The sequence below is a fragment of the Triplophysa rosa genome, linkage group LG24 (genome assembly GCF_024868665.1).
Source record: "Triplophysa rosa linkage group LG24, Trosa_1v2, whole genome shotgun sequence".
In the NCBI taxonomy this organism is placed as follows: Eukaryota; Metazoa; Chordata; class Actinopteri; order Cypriniformes; family Nemacheilidae; genus Triplophysa; species Triplophysa rosa.
The window spans coordinates 3,378,004-3,391,141 of record NC_079913.1 but is presented as its reverse complement, the minus strand read 5'-3'; the positions used below and the strand labels follow the sequence as shown (position 1 = coordinate 3,391,141).

The window sequence follows — 13,138 nt, the reverse complement described above, 5'->3', positions numbered from 1 at the left end:
TGAGGATTACAAAACAACACCATCCATTGTGCTTTTTAAGAACATGGATTCCGAGGAGGACCTGCAGAAATAAATGTTGATATCAATCATCTACACTTCTTCATGCAGTATGTATATTGCAACGTAACACAATGTAACCATTGAGAAGAAAGAGGCTTTGACACACACAGGTGGCATCACACAGAAGTTATGTATGGAAAAATAAGTTTGGACAACTTAACACATACAAAGAAGATAAGATAAATCAAATCAAAATAATAGGGATGTCTTCCGGGCCTGACATAGAGAATGTTAGAAAAAACAATGTTACCTTTGTCAAGGTCCATCTGGTGCAATTATTTTATAAAAGGGATTTTTAGGTCATTTGATTCATCTCATACTATAACTCATACTTCTACGCAACAGTTATGATTAGAGGATAAAGAAAATGGCACGTTTCCAAGTCATCATTTGTATATTGCAATAAATAGCATACCATGGGCTGTATACCGAGGTATTATCGTACAGTGAGATTTTGATATTGTTACATCCCTAAAATGTTTTTTAAATTAAATTAAAAACAAAAATAAATTAACGAAGTTTACACAAAAAATACTAGGCAGGGGTATCAATAGACAAGATCTTTCTATGATGAATATTGCAGTGAGCGTGTATTCTATTCTATTAGGCATGCTATACACGGGACCGCATGTCTGCTGTGCAGGAACCACGTATAGTCTTGGTTCATATCAGGTTGAAAGTGAAATTCCTCCAAGCTCAGAGCGGACTTGAGGTTCCTTGACCTAGAAAAGCAAGCACCTTCTTCTTCCATACATCATATTTGATCCTCTTCAAAATCACTAGGTCTTTGAAGTGATAGAATTAAAGAGTTTCATCAAAGTGCTCGCGTTCTTCCAAGCTGTAGAAATACCACAAGCATCAAGAGAAACCATTTGAATCACCTGGAATGTTTCTTGGTGAAAGATGGGACCTTGAAAATCTTGAAATCTAGCCATTTTTTATTTGTATCTACGGCCGCAACCATTGTACAGTATAAAAGAGTGGTCCACCACAAACTCAAAAAACCCGGGGCATAGATGGAGTTATGCTGAAAGTCTCAGAGCAAAGCAAGTGCACGATCTCTAAACAAAAACAGCTTGAAACGAATCTAGCCGAGGCCTTCAGTCTATTCAACCCTTTGAGTGGCTTTACAGTAGCCGTGTTTTCAAAAGGTATGTGGTGACTACATATAATCGCTTCTATAAACCTTCCTTTCCTGTGTGGGTGAGGAGAAAAGCTTAAAACAGCGCCGTATTGGCTGTTAAACAGGGTCTGTATTGAGGAAACGTGCCTCCTTCTTTGGCGGCCCCGGGCGACGTTGCAATGGAGAGGAGCATCTTGTCAGCATGTAAGCCGTCCACACTCTGTTTACACCAACATGTTCAGAGCGTTCCAGGACGAGTGCGGCTGCCTCATCTGCATAATCTCTGTCAAAAGAGACAAAAGCTTCCTAAAAATAGGCAACGAAAGGAGTCACAGGCTGCAGGAGACGGGTGGCGGTCTTAGTGGTCCGTGAAACAGAGAACGGAAACATCATTATGTTATCTAAATAAAAAAACTAAAAGAAGAAATGGGTCATGCACGACTTTACATTCAGTCAAATGTCAAATGTATGATTGTCTGTGTGCCGGGGTCAAAAAGAACAAAGGGGTTGTGATTCTAAATTACAATCTTCAATTCATCCTTCAGTATAATCTTTATGATTGCCTGAAAGTGCAATTACCCACCGGCAGAAGGTGATTGCTCAGTTTTCTTCTGATGATGTGAAGCGTTATCCGCCCGGACCCTCGGTACCTTTCTAAACCGCGGCAGGGCAAGCACTCAGTCTCGTCTTAGCATTCCACCGATGTGTCACACTAAATCCTCTCTGCCATTCAATGTTTCCTGGAAAAACAAGATATTATCTTTCACCAAATGATTACAGGGGGCAGGTTAAGACACCAAAATTTCTGGCTACCCTCAATCATGCAGTCCGCCAGCACTTCAACGAAATGTTCTCTCCTCCCGTCCACAAATCTGGGATGATTTATTCATCCACAAACGGATGCTTTTGTGTAACCTGACAAACAAAATCTGAATACTAAAAGTTCCCATGATTATTTGAACTTGTTTGAGAGAAATGACCTTAGCCGTCATAAAACTTAGTCATCTCCAAGATTAAACACGTAATGCAATGAATCAGTCAATTTGTGTAAATTGTTTTCTTGCAGTTGTGTGTAATTTCCGTTCTTTCAGAAACATTTCCACACATTTTTTCATTTTTTCATACAGTACCCCAGTGAATTAGATTGATGCAAAACCCACCTGCGGTCTTATTGCAAAGTGTAGATATATAGAAGCAACGTTTAAAGAATTACTTTCATTTCACACTGGAATTTAAGAAGATTTGCGAGTTCATCATCAGGTTGCGTGTTTAAGGCTGTTGGCGGGCCAGCGCTCAGTAAGATGAAAATGAAAAGAGATTGGAGGCAGACCTTAGACGCCACGCTCTCATATCAAATCTTTAGCAACACACATATCGGTGTGATGAAAAGAAACGATAGCAAAGCACGAGTACATTCCCATCTGCTAGTAACCTGGCTGACCATGGCCCCGGTCTCTCTCGAGAGGTACTGGGCGGGAACACGAGGTCAGCTTTAATAATATGATAACCTAAACTGAGAAATTCACAAGAGCGATATCACGGATGCACCTCACGGGAGAGATGGCCAGAGATATGGCCGATGGACTTTACAGCTCCCAAGGACTTTTGTCTCCTTGAATGAAGCGAACAGTATGTTTAATGGTTTTACTCACCGTTTGTTGTATTCTTCTGTCTTCTTCAACCACAGGCACACAACTGAAATAACCCATCAAAAGAGTCAAATAAAGCCAATGTATGCATTGCAATGTAATGATGTAAAATGATAAAAGAACACAGTATTTGCACAAGTGATTATTAAAGAAGAATAAAAGCAGCAGTGATGTACACAAATAAATGGGAAATATTACAACAAGAAGTCCTCTTTGAATTGTCGGTGCATGTTGATTAATCTATAATTATATATAGCCACACACCACCAGTTACATACATTTTTGTTTTCTCTTTGGAAATCCTGCTGGTTGCCACAAGAAGCTAATTAATGATTGCAATTATCAGACCAACCAAAAGCTTATTATGACTTACGGACCAGGCCTGAGGTGCATAGCAATGCAGATGGTGGTGTGACTTTGAAAACTCTTTTCAGTCTGCAGTCACGTGTTCACATCACACGGTGAGAGTCAGAGACCGGGTTTGTTTGGGCCAACTAGGTGTAATCAGCAGAGAAAAAATGAGCTTTGCGCTCCAGTAATTACTCAAGTCTAATTACAGAAAGGAGGAATATTGGGTCTCGCTGTACACTTTCACAATCTCGCCTTAAAACTTAAGAATTACAACATGTGCTTATTTAATGGGTGCTGTAGAACAGGTATGTACTGAACTGTATGTTGTCAAAGCGTAAAAGATGACCCTTTGACTGGTAGGCACATATAAATCCGATTGAAATCTTGTCTTAAAATTGTAGTTGAAATGCATGGTGACAACACAAAATATAAACAATAAAATATAAATGCTAATGGGGTTTGCCTTGAGCAATAATAATATCTTTTTAAGCACAGAATTAAAATGAACAGTGACAATAAATAAATGACTGCTCATTTTTATTGTTTGTCTAGTATTTAATTATCTTCTACTAAAACCAAATACAATTATCATTTAATATCTGTTTATTGAAGTTTGCATTAAATTAGCATTTAAATTAAATAGCAATCACAACACATCTATGTCTTACTTATTAAACCCATTTAGCTTACTATGAATTTAACGAAACATTGATTAAATCAAATAAAACATTGAATTGTGATTCGTCTTTTTTTTTTTAAAAATTAACTTATTACTACTGACTGAATTATATAAAATGTACAAATATTATAATATATTATATTTGAAAAAATAATAGGAATATATTTGATAGTTTTGTTTTTAGTTTTATTCCATTTTATTAATATTTAAAATGTGCTTTCATTTTTAGATTTTTAGTTTTTATGTTAATTTTAATTACATTTTAAGCATTTTTTTAATATGACTTTTGTAAATTTTTTCTGTTGCTCTAAAATATTCATTTATTTGTATTTTTATTTGAGTTTTTGTTTATTATTATAATTTTAGTGCCTTAAACTTATTTCAGTTTATTTCTGAGGCAACATTTACATTTTTTGTTTATTTAAAGTTTTTCCAATAATCTTTAGACAAAATTTAATTTGATTTCAATAAACAGAAACATTATTACACTTTTAATTTGAGAAACTAAAATAACCTTGTATGAAAGATTACCAAGTTGTTTTTTCTGAATAATGTGTGCTGATAATTAGTTTACAGTAAGATATAAAGTACCTTATTTTACTTTAAATAAAAATGCGATTCTATGTCAACTACAAGATGTTTAAAGTACTGCAGGTAAACATTTCACACCTGTCTCCTAAATGAAAACGAATTGACAAAACCAGCAGGAATAAATCATTTTAGCTAAATATTTCATAATTCCGACACATTTATTTATTTCACTAAGGACATTGACCGTGCTCTATTGTTAACATCCCGCTTTTTACTTCTAGAAATGTCATTAAAAATGATTTCAGCATCACAATGTGGTTTCTCATTCTCCATACAACAGAGGAATAATAATGCAGTAGGCTACAGAAGCTTTCTGATGATGCTCTGGTCAAACTGTCCTAAACAGAAACTGTGGGAAGGAGATTTGTTTGGCTTGGCGGCGGAAATACCTAATTCTATTCAAAAGCACAGAGATAGTTCATTCTTTCCTCATGCAACTTAATCCACAATTTTAACTGTCCAATTCACATTGGTAATAGCATCTTCTGAACACTAAAATCTGTGTGTAATTCTTTGCCGTGGCTGGATGTCTCATTGTGCTTCAGAAACCAGGCACATAGCAATACGAGAAAAAAGATCTAATTCTGTCCTGGAAAAAAGCTACCGTAGTCAACATTTGAAGTGGATAAAAAAAAAGTTAATCAAAGCTGTCCTTGACAAGAACAGGTATTGTTCTTGTCTTAGGACAACTTTGATCACCCGTTTTGATCCACTTCAAATATACTGTATATTGCCTTATATTTTTATTATGTTTTGGGCCATTGGAGAAGTTTTGACATACCCTGACATTTTTATTTTTTTCAGTTGCTTAACATATGTTACTCACAATCAATTAAAAGCACAGAATTCCCAAGAAACAATATTACAATGCTTACAAAACTGTCTTAGGGTATGTGCCTGTGCATCCAATATCAAAGCAAGTATTTCTTTGTGTGTAACATCAACCACACATCATTAGTAAACGTCTGCTCTCCGTTGGCATCTGATCAATGTTTTTATTCAGTTTGTGAACACTGTCTGGGGCTATAACATGGAAGGGAATGGATGGGTTCCTGTTTATTTATATGCATTGGGTCTTTAAAGAACAGTTATTAGATTTCATCCAACACGCTGCACCACGAAATTGAGTTTTAACATCAAGTGTATGGCTTTTAAAGTTTGTTACTAACTGTATCGTGATCTCTGAGGAGCTCAGCAAGTCAAGCTGACTCAATGTTCAAATTCAAACACTAACACAGCTTTGCTCAGGCTTTTCTATGGTTTGCAGTGCATATGAAATATCCTATACTATAAGATATGAAAACTATATGAAAACATTGTTGTTTTGCTCACAACTGGTCTTCCAAAATGTTACACTACAATACAAAATAGCGCTATAACAAAAAGTGCACATTATTTTCGATTATGCCAATTATTCACGCCCCGTTCTAATTAGCATTATGCCCCTTACAGAAAAGACACACGAAATTCACATGTGCAAAAAACACATGTGATCACATGTGAAATGTGTGTTTTTGGAACATTTTGGTGTGAATTCCATGTGAATTCCCACGTGAAACCCATGGGATAACATGTAAAAACCCATGGGATAACATATGCGACATGTCTCCACATGTGATCACATGTTCTTCACGTCACCACATGTTTCACATGTCATCCCATGGGTTTTTACATGTTATCCCATGGGTTTCACATGGGAATTCACACCAAAATGTTCCAAAAACACACATTTCACATGTGATCACACGTGTTTTTCGCACATGTTAAACACATGTTGTATACATGTGATCACATGCGAAAAACATGTAAAAAACATGTGAAATTCATGTGTCTATTCTGTAAGGGGCAAGTCACATTATATTACAATGTTTTTTTTATTCAATTTGTATTAAAGTACAATACAGTTATTATAGTAGAAATCACTGTAAGGGAAAAATGGGAATTATAAAATGTAAAAATTGACATGTAAACAATGTGTACAAAACATTTGAATGGCCCTAAAAATAGAATTTCTTATTTTTCCCTCCGAACGTTGCGGTGACACATGACTCATGGCATGTTTTCGTGAGACAAGGCACACGTCTGACTGACAGATAAAAAGCTGACAGCAAATATTGGACCCCTGGTAAATCTCCACACATACATCAAACCTCTATTGCTCCTCTCAAAGCGTTCATAAGGAGGCAGTTAGTGACAAAGTCATGTTTAGAAACGCCTGACAGCTGGTGACATGTAGGTATACCTGCGACAGTGATTTTCTCTGCGATGGTGAAAAGAATCAATTAGACTGACACGCTGCACCTCCAGTTGTTTTTTTATCTGCTCCTGAAGTGCTGTGTTTTTTGTTTAGATAATCAGTGATGTATTCAGCAAGAGGGTCAAATAATTGTGTAGACGTCATTACAGTAAAGATGAGCGGAAGATGTCAAAATGGCACGATGCCCTGTAGGGGAGAAACGTAATGCAAGTCCAAATTCACATCATTTAATTACAAAATGTAGGTGCAATGAAGAAAAGTTCAGCATTCTATAAAGTACAAAGTTCAATTGTCAAAATGTGTGTTTGTTTTTCTCTCCACTTCTCAGGATCAGACAATCTCATACCAGAAACTGTTGTTTTCCACAACCCATGTTTTCGCAAATGTAAAATTCACCAACCTGCTCTTTACTCTTAATGGCTCTAAAAAACACCCTAATTAATTCATTTCCAGTGTCATACAAAATGTCTTTATGCAATCTGTGCTGTTCAATCATTTGTCAATGACTGGTAAGTACAGCTCCATCTGACATTTGTTTACTTCCATTATCAGTAAATCTCTTAACATTCACTGTGTGATTCACAAAAATCAACATTGGTCCTATTTCTTTGTATAGGCTTTGTATCTTCCCAGTACACCACTGACGCAATATTCATTAGACGCTCCTAATGAGCTTTTGTAGAGCTGTTTTTTCCCATCATTTTAATTTGCCGTACACAATACACTTGTAGAGGTAGCGAAGGGCTATTGTGCTGCTTATTCAGGCATTATTATGCTTATTTTCATTCATCATTAGCACTGGCCAGGCCTGATTACTGCACAATACTATACTGCGTGCTGATAAAGGCCCACCTGCACTGCGTTCCCTCAGGTGCTTCCAAGAAAAACAGACAATCTGCACCACCGGCAAAAACAGGAAATGCAAACAAGCCAACTCTTAAGCTAACTTATAATCATTCAGGCTCTCAAATTAATCGGCAACCTTTAAGCGACACGTCAATAGAGGCGGCAATTTACATTTCACTTTTTGAATGACACAAAAAAGATGCAGAGAAGATATAATACATTATGCGGAATCCAAGTGACCGTTCCTGTGGTCCGCCAGACAACCGGCACATTAGCCTAGTGAAGCACCATCATTTGTAATTTTGGCAGCTGGGCTGTCATTAAATTACTCTGAAGCTCAGGTTCTGAACGGCGCTTTGAGAAGAGTCAGCACTGTATTAGCCTCATAATAGAGACAATTCTCAACATTTTGATAAGAAACATTTTCTGGGCAATAAAAATTTCTTCTCTCATTTCTCACCCACTCAAAGAAGCATCTGTTCATTTGGCACCGCTATATTTCAGCTCTGTATGTTCAGCTCGCTGCTTTTTAATACTTCAAAATCACAACACATACGACTCTAAAACATCCTGATATTGTGGAAAGGTAGCCATCTATAATGAAAATTAACCGTGGTTTTACTACAGTAAAAGTGTAGTAACCTTGTTTTTCAACAATTTTGGTATTATAATTTGCATTTACCATGATACAGTTACCATGATTTTGGTGTCATTTGTAGTAAAACCATCGTTGATTTTCTGAAAGTGCCTGTTCCAATCTGATTGTGTAGCTTAACAGCGTCTGAATATCAGAGTTAACAGTCCAGCCTAAAAAGAAAGTTGTATTTACAAGGCACCACACTGTCTCAAGATAATCGATGGTTTTGTCATAAATTGCATGGTGTGTAATTTTTAAGCAGAATAAACTTCATGTCAACAATCAAAAGTCTGGCTGTGTGAGATGACTGATAAAGGATTATTTTAAAGAGTACATCAATACTGTTATTGCGTTTAAATAACTAAAGAGTTATTATTCTGACACTGTCTGGAGTAACAACTGCTTAACAGTAGAGAGAGATCTCGCACAACAAGACCCACCGGTAACGGCTATTAGAAAGAAAGGACGAACTGACCTCCACTTCTTCTAAAGTCTCATCTCTTTATCAAAACGACCCCGACCGCTTCTGAAAAAAGAACAAGGGCAAACTGTCAACACATCCAAGGGGTTCTGTAAACTCTGTACGAGCACACTTTCAAGTGTTCAAAGAAACCAGGGCCGTAGCAAGCGTGTATCTCTGTCAGGAGAAAAGAGGCATAAAATTGCTTACTGACAGGTTCTTTTTTATGCTTAAGAATGACCTTAATAACTTGTTTCATGTATCTCTCCAATAGTTTAAGGGGAAGGTGAAACAATACATTTCAGAGAGTTTAATCTGGTAGGCTTTGAGCACACATCAAGGCAAAGGTGAGCGTGGTTTCTACTGCGGCGAAAGAAATTAACACGCATTGGAAGCGGTGTGCTGTGGACATTCAGAACACGAGAGCTTTATTAAGATTACAAACATTTCATTGAAGTAATCAAGGATTTGACCTGAAAAGAAAATTAATTGGCTGCCATTACAACACAATACTTCTTTTACTTCTCAAGAGCCATGGGTTGTGCACATGTTGCATTAAGAGACTGTGGTTTTCCGGCCTTCTTAAAAGAAAGAATTAGTGTTTCATTTACAATATAAACAGTGTGCTGAGCCGGTGAGTTGTAAATATGTGGGTGTTCTGTATGAGCCAGTCCTCATTCTTAGTTTAATATAACGCAGACATTTATTGAATCTCCAATCTTGTTAGTCATTAAAGAAATGTTGTATTATGTTGGTCCCGTCACCTTTCAAAAGTTCAATGCACAACAATGTACCTCATCAAAGAATATTGCAGATAATTTTCTCATTTACTCTCTATTACGGCTGGAAGAAATTAGCCGAAAGCAGTAATGTACAAGGGGTTATGCCATATTGCGAATATAGCAATGGCTTAAAAGCATTATGTAAAGCAGATCATTAAATAAGAAGGCTGACAATAATAATAAATTGTAACAGAATGTTGTTATGCAACAAAAAATCGGCTATGGGGGCTTTGCAGTGAAATACATAGTAGCTCAGTAAATACGTTAAGGACCAAAACTCACCGTTTTATAGTTTCTTCATGAACAACATTCAATTCCTTCTATACATACTGCAATGGAAAATGATTCGATTCATTAATGATCAATTAATTGTTTTCAAAAGAACATTGATAAATTGATCACTAGAAAAATAAGTCACGATTGCCTAAAACTGGATTATCTTGAAGGAAACTAGTGCTATTCTCAAAAAAACTGCTATACACTTTTTATTCTTGGAAAATGTTTCCTCTTGAAAAAGGCAAATTTGCATGTCTTTCATTATTGCTTATCTTTACTTATAATATCATGAAACATGCAAAAGCAAATGAAGACACCTGTTTCTGCAAACTGATGAACATTCAATTACGGGAGGATCTTCTGATGAAGACGCTGCAGAGACTGAACAGATTGCGGCAATCTTAAATGTCCAGCTTCATTCCACCGTCCATTCATCACATCGCTGCCCCTCCTTCACCCCGAGACACCGACCGCTGTGGGCGGAAAACCTGCGCAAACATTTAAATACATGAGAAGAGTCGGGAGTCAAAATAGCAGTGAGTAAAATGTGGAAATCTGTCGACTATGACCCGGTGACCTCTTACCTTGCCTGAATTCAAACAGTTCCAAACTTTATTCCAAAGAGGAAATATAAAGCCAATCGATCCTCCAACACAGTTATTTATGATTCATGGCACCTGTCAAATCTTGTGTTATTTATCTTAAAGGTTAACCACTCCTTTCAAAGTAAAAGAGATAAACCAATCGTCATACAAAAAACCCCCAAGAAGATAAAGACTTAATACACAATATGTAATCCACACAGCCATGCAATTCTGTGGTCAAATAAAAGCGTCTCAATATAAAAACCTCCAGGAAAACACTTCAGTAGAGCAGTCATTGTCAATAAACTTTATAGGGCTAATTGCTTAAACCGAAATGTGCTCTTTTCACCCATCTGAATTACACCGTGGCGCATGAACATCTCCCACATCAGGGTTCATTCAGAATCTCTACAGCTCCGATCAACGGAAAGCAAATCTTTTGTTTCAGGGCTTGTACAAGATAAGAGTTCATTAAGAAACACCGCAGATCTCTCTGCACCCGTTGGTTCAGAGCAACATCAGTGATATAACAGATTTATTCACGTTATTAGATAAATACAGATCGGTACGGCTCCTGAGAAGGGAATTGAAATTCTCATCTTCAAAATTATTCGACAAGAAACTACCTGTTTACGTCATTAATGTTCAGGAGATAACAGTGCTGTGTTAGAAACAAGAATCCACTCACTTCATTAATTCTCCTCTCTGTGCCTTTCCTAAAAAGGAAATGAATAGAATGATATAACATATAACATAATCACAACCCAATGAACTGATAAGCTTTCCTTTACACTTCTATTATAGCAAAACGTCTCGATGGGAACAACAACAATACATACTAAAAACCACCTGCGGCATGTCTGACAATGTTGCGTATTTGATAGTATAATGATGAAAGAACGAAGAGGAAAAGAAGATTTATACATCCATACTTTCAATTTAGTACATTGAGAAGCATTGAATTTTTTTGTGCCGGTTCCTGGATTTGGGTCGACTTGAATGACCATCTTGAGGGGTTGACACTTCAGCCCTAAACATAAATAAAGACAATCAAGCCATAATGACAACTAGATTCTCAACTGACAACTCTAGAGTTATGAAAAAACGCTCCTTAAATCTTCATGAACCCTTAGTTTAAAGTTTTTAAATGCAAGATCCTCTAAACACAATTTTGTTCATCAAGCGGACTAAAACAACCTCTGCAACAAGTCCCAGAAATCGCATTAAACCAGCCAATCAGATTTTCCGTATGTAATCTGCAAGCTGTACATTTTAAAGAGACAGTAAACCCAATTTAACAATTATGCAAACGGTTGAACAGATCAACGATTAAAATGACAGCGAGAAATAATGATAGAAAAGAGATTCAGCACCTGTCCTACACATACTGTATTACAGATTCTCTCAAATCTCCCAGCAAACATCTCTTGTGCCTCAACAGTACACCGTTAAAGAACTTGTTTTCTGTATTTTGGCGCTGTAGCACCAAGCACTGTAAGACCAAAAGAGAATGAAGTACGTCATTCCTCACTATCACAATCTTGGATACCTGAAGAAAACACAAAAGATTTCCCCCCCACGGCTGTCAGTTCAAATCTTGTAGCCTGCGAAATCAAAAGGAATTGGGAATGGAGAAATGACAATTTGATTTGACATCCCTGAACCGGATATTGATTTCCTGCTTAACAAATCTCCCAGTCATTTACAACTGTAGTGTGTGCGAGCTCGGGGGGACGCGCTTCCCAACTTCCTAATAAGTCCACTCCGTGATACCGCACACCCAGAAGGTGTTCGCTGTTCACTGCAATACGGGAACGAAGTTGAAGCCAGTCATTCCCAGAGGAATAAATGTGTATGCTGTGCACGTGTGTGCATTAGTAAGCTTTTCTGGCAAAAAGACAGAAAGGTGCAGCTCAGTCGGGGAACACCGCTCAGCTGCCGCCCGTGAGATGCCTCCCGAGGATTGTGGGATTGACAGCCTGAGGGTGGCATGCCTGCTAGAGAAGGTGGCTTCTCATGAGACCCCGCTTCTCCTGTCATCTTTTTCCCTTCTGTCAATGCCAATTAAAGAAAGCCAAGGCACTTCATGAGTCATTTTCTGGAAGGAAGGAAGCCATTGCTCTTTTTGTAGCACTGTTCAGACAGTCATGTTTTTTTCCTGCCTGCGCTTCCGCATTCGGTTTCATTTACATTTAACGATGAATAAACCTTGAAGCTTGAAAGCGCAGAGTGGGATGGAGGTGTCAAAGTGTCTCACTTCTCATCTCCACCTCGGCTGGTAATGCAAACAGAAATTCCAGGAGGGTGCCTCGGTGGGGGTTATTTGCTTCATATCCGATGTAGTTCTTCAATTATGATGCATACAGATCTCAGAGTCTTGCAAAAAAGATCAAAAACATAAATCCATATTGTACACTGATTCTAGCACACTAAGTGAAAGGGTCGGCTGTTTTAATGTAGAGCAAAAAGCGTGTGGCAGTTGAAGAGAGCTTTTCACGGCATCTGAAATTGGCAATTGATTCTAGAAAGTGACACTTGCATTGGATCTATCGGGCCGGTATTACACATTAAAGCAGAGAGACGTTGAATTTATTTATTTAGCAGATTGAGAAATTACTTGGACTTCAATGGTAAAGTGATTCTATGAAATGATGGGCCTCACAAAATTACAGTTGGATCTTCAAATGCAGGGATATTAAAGAGATGGAGGAAAACATCTGAGACGCCTAACAAGAAGACTCGAGACAGCAATTTCTTGAGCCTACGTGGTTTATAAAAGCCTAACAAATGAGTCGAATGATTTTGCAATGGCTCTCAGAAAATACTGAGCAATACCAAGATAT

At 37.4% G+C, this 13,138-nt stretch overlaps 1 long non-coding RNA gene across 1 annotated transcript; it reads right to left on the bottom strand.

Moving 5' to 3' along the window:
• Positions 1-621: 621 nt before the first annotated feature.
• Positions 622-6,774, bottom strand: LOC130548213 (uncharacterized). The gene is made up of 4 exons (XR_008961988.1): positions 6,696-6,774; positions 2,836-2,878; positions 1,767-1,923; positions 622-1,466 (listed from the first exon to the last, which is right to left on the bottom strand). It is a non-coding gene; the product is annotated as an uncharacterized LOC130548213 (long non-coding RNA).
• Positions 6,775-13,138: the final 6,364 nt, after the last annotated feature.